This window comes from Cynocephalus volans, chromosome 4 (assembly GCF_027409185.1).
Source record: "Cynocephalus volans isolate mCynVol1 chromosome 4, mCynVol1.pri, whole genome shotgun sequence".
In the NCBI taxonomy this organism is placed as follows: Eukaryota; Metazoa; Chordata; class Mammalia; order Dermoptera; family Cynocephalidae; genus Cynocephalus; species Cynocephalus volans.
This window is the reverse complement of record NC_084463.1, coordinates 24,884,111-24,888,690: the sequence shown is the minus strand read 5'-3', so window position 1 is coordinate 24,888,690 and position 4,580 is coordinate 24,884,111.

The following is a 4,580-nucleotide window of genomic DNA, read 5'->3' as shown; positions in this document are numbered from 1 at the left end:
TTCCACCGAACAAGGAAGAAATTATACCAAGTCTCTACTATCTCTTTCAGAAAAATAGAAGCGCAGGGAATGCTTTCATACTCATAACGAGGTCAGCATTACCCTAAGACCAAAACCAGATAGGAGCATTACAAGAAAGTAATACTATAGACTAAAATTTCTTACGTACATAGATGCAAAAATCCTCAGTGAAATATTAGCAAAGCAAATGCACACTGTATAAAGAAAGTTATTCGTTATGACCAAGAAGGATTTATTCCAGTTATGCAAGGCTTGCTCAAATTTAAAAAATCAATTAATGTAACCCACCTAGTTAACTAGTTAAAGAAGCAAAACATGATAAGAAAAAGCATTTGGTAAAATTCAACAACAATTCATGATAAAAATTCTAACCAAATGGGAATAGAGGAGACTTCCTCAATTTGAAAAAGAATGCCTACAAAAAACCCTATAGCTAACATTATATTTAACGGTGAGAAATGAGAAGCTTTCCTCCCCAAATCAAAATCAAGGCAAAGATACCTCCTTGCACTACTACTGCTCAGCAATGTATTGGAAGTCCTCACTAATACCGTATGACAATAAAATAAAATAAAAGGTATACAGAAGATTGGAAAAAGGGAATGTAACTGTCTTTGTTCACAGACAACATGATTATTTATTAAGAAAAAAACCAAATAATTGAACAAAAACAAAACAAACAAACACACTCCTGGAATTAATAAGCAATAATAGCAAGGCTCCAGGATACAAAGTTAATATTAAAAAAAAATTGCTTTTCTATATGCGAGCAATGAAAAATTGGAATTTGAAATTAAAAATATTAGTACCTCTTGAAAATAAATACATTGGTATAAATCTAACAAAATATGTGTCAGATGCACAACTCTGATGAAAGAAATTAAAGACTATCTAATAAATGGAGAAATATTTCTTGTTCATGAAAGGGAAGCCTCAGTATCACTAGATTTTAATTCTTTCTTACTTGATCTACAGATGCAATGCAATCCCAATCAAAAATCAGCAAGTTATATTGAAGATGTTAAATTACATGGACGGTCAAAGACCCAGAATAGCTGATACAATACTGAAAAAGGAGAGCAAAGCTGGAGTTCTGACACTACACAAATTCAGGACTTACTGTAAAGTTAGTAAAGTAAATGGCATGGTGTTGGTGAAATACATCAATGGAACAGAATAGAGAACCCAGAAATAGACACACACAAATAAAGTCAACTGGTTTGAATTACATGACCAAATGTAACTCATTTGATAAAAGATAGTTTTTCAACAAATGGTGCTATAACAATTGGGTGTTCACATGCAAAATAAAATCTAGACACAGACCTTATGACACTTCCTGCAATGTTTAAGTCAAAATGGATTAGAGACTAAAATGTAAAATAAAAACCTATGAAACTTATAGAAGATAACGGAAGAAAGTCTAGATGATCTTGCGGTAGTGATGAGGTTTCAGAACCAATACCCAAAAACATAATCCATGAAAGAAAAACTGACGTTTTGAATGTCAATAAAACTGAAAACTCTGCTCTGTGAAAGACACTTTTAGGAGACTGAAGATATAAGACATAGACTGTGAGAATATATTTGCAAACAAATACCTGATAAAAGTGTTACCCTCAAAATACACAAAGGTGCCTTAACATTTCAACACGAAGAAAAAAAGCAACCCAGTGAAAAATGTGCACCTCACCAAAATTTAGTTCTGTTTTACCCTAAAGTCAAAGATCCATTTTGAGTTAATTTCTGTATAACATGTAAGATGTAGGGTGAAGTTATTTTTTTTTAATAATGAAAAAGTCTTTTTTTGTTTTGTTTTCTTGTCAAAACAGTACACCAACAGAAAAATCAATGAAAAAAAAAGTTAGTTCTTTGGAAAGATCAATAAAATTCACTACACTTTGTAAAATTGGCAAAGAAAAAAAAATAAGACACAAATTACTAATAGTCATAATGAAAGAGGGGCTATCACTACATAGCCTGCAGACAACCAAAGGATAGTAAGGGAATACAATAATAACCTCCATATATGGCTTTGATAACTTAGATGAAATGAAGTCATTCTTTGAAAACACAAGCCATCTAACTAATTTGTTGATAGTCTTTTAATAAATGGAGCCAATTCCCCCAATTTCATTTGTTGGAAGATTATCTTTTCTCCACTGAATGGCTTCTGCACCTTTATCAAAACTCAGTTGAAGACAGATTTGGATGATTTCTGGATTGCCTATTCTGTTTTATTGATCTATATGCCTATTCCTCTGCCAATATCACAGTCTTTGTTATTGTAGCTCTATAGTCTTGAAATCAGATGGACTGATTTCTACCATTTTATTCTTTTAAAAATAGGCTTAGTTATTGTAGCTCATTTGTCTTACTACATAAATTTTAGAATCTTTTCTGTACCTGCATACATCCATTGTGGGATTTTGATAGGAATCATTTTAAATCTATTCATCAATTTTGGGAGAATGGGCATTTTTATTTTGTTCAGTCTTCCAATTGATGGACGTGTTATACATCTCTATTTATTTAGATCCTATTAGTTTCTTTCATTAGCATTGTGTAGTTTTCAGCATGCAAGTCCTGTGTGCATTTTTGTTAGGTTTATACCTAAAAATTTCATTTTTAAAAATTATTGTATACGGTATTATATTTTTAATTTAAGTATTCATCTGCTCATTGCTAATATATAGAAATGCCATTAATTTTTGTGTTTACCTTTCTGACCTCACATGTCAGTGTAGAAGGATTTTTTTCCCTTTTTTGTTAGTTCTTGGGGATTGCCTATGTAGATAGTCATGTTATGAGCAAATAGGAACTTTTTTTTTTTTTTTCAGATCTGTATAATGTTAACTATAGGGGGTTATTTTTATTTATTTATTTATTTTTGTAGCTCTTTTACCAAGTTGACAAAGTTCCCATCTATGCCTATTTTTCAGAGAGTTTTTTCATGAATTGGTGTTAAATTCTGTTACATGCTTTTTCTGAATCCAATCAAAATTTTGTGTTTTTAGTCTCTTAGTATGGTGGATTGTAATAATTGATTTTCAAATATTGAACCAGCCTTTAATTCCTGTAATAGACTCTACTTGTTCGTGATGTATAACTCTTTTTATATACAGATGAATTCTATTTGCTAACATTTTAAAGAATTTTTGTATTTATATGTGTGAGGGATACTGATCTGCGGTTTAGTTTAGTTTTGTTTTTCTGTTGAACGATCCTGGTCATATGAATTGAGAAGTGTTTTCTGAAAGAGCATCTATAGAATTAGTTTTAATTCTTCTTTAAATATTTGAAAGAATTCTATGGTGAAAGCATCTGGGCCAGGATAATTTTTTTTTTTTTAAGTTTTTCAACTATGCATTCAATTTCCTTAACAATTATTGGGCTATTCAAATTATCTATTTCATATCGGGTGAATTAGGTAGTTTGTATTTTTTAAGGAATTATTTTATTTTATCTAAACTACTTAAAAACAAATGATGTCTGCAGGCTCTGTAGTGATTTCCCCTCTTTTATTCATGATATTGGTAATTTGTGTCTCATCTCTTTTTTCCTTTGCCAATCTTGCTAGAGTTTTGTCAATTGTATTAATATTTTCAAAGAACTAGCTTTTTTATTGGTTTCTCTATGGTTTCTATGTTTTCAGTCTCATGTACTCTTGTTTTCATTATTTCCTTTAATTTGCTTTCTTTTTTCTATTTTCTTCAGGTGGAATCTTAGATTATCAGTCAGATGTTTTTTCTTTTCCATTGCAGCATTTAGTGTTATAAATTTCTTACTCAGCACTGTTTTAGATGTACAACACAAATTTTGATATGTTGTATTTCATTTTCATTCAATTTAATATTTTCTCCTTTGAGAGTTCCTTTTTCACTCATGGAGTAATTAGATATGTGTTGTTTAGTTTCCAAGAGCTTGGAGATTTTCCTGTTATCTTTCTGTTATTGATATCTAGGTTCTTTTCATTATGATTAGATGGCAGGCTCTGTTTGATTTCAGCTCTTTCAAATATGTTGGGTTTTTCCTATGGCCCGGGATATAGTTTATTGTGTTATATGTTCTTTGGTTACTTGAAATGAATAGGTATTCTACTGTTGATGGGTGAAGTACTCTATAACTGTCAATTAGATCTTGTTGGTTGATTGTGTTGAACCCACAATGCTTTTAGTTTTCTGCTTAGTTGTTCTATAAGTTGATAAGAGGGTCATGTTTAATTCTCCAAATATAATCTAACTATTGTCTTTTCTCCTTTTAGCTCATGAGTTTTTCATTCATATATTTTACATCTCTGTTTTTTCATTTGTGCACATTTAGGATAATTAAATTTTTATTTATTTTTTATTTATTTATTTATTTATTTATTTATTATTATTTTTTTTTAAATTTTATTTTGTCGATATACATTGTGGCTGATTATTGCTCCCCATCACCAAAACCTCCCTCCCTTCTCCCTCCCCCCTCCCCCCCAACAATGTCCTTTCTGTTTGCTTGTCGTATCAACTTCAAGTAATTGTGGTTGTTATGTCTTCTCCCCCCCCGGTTTTGTGTGT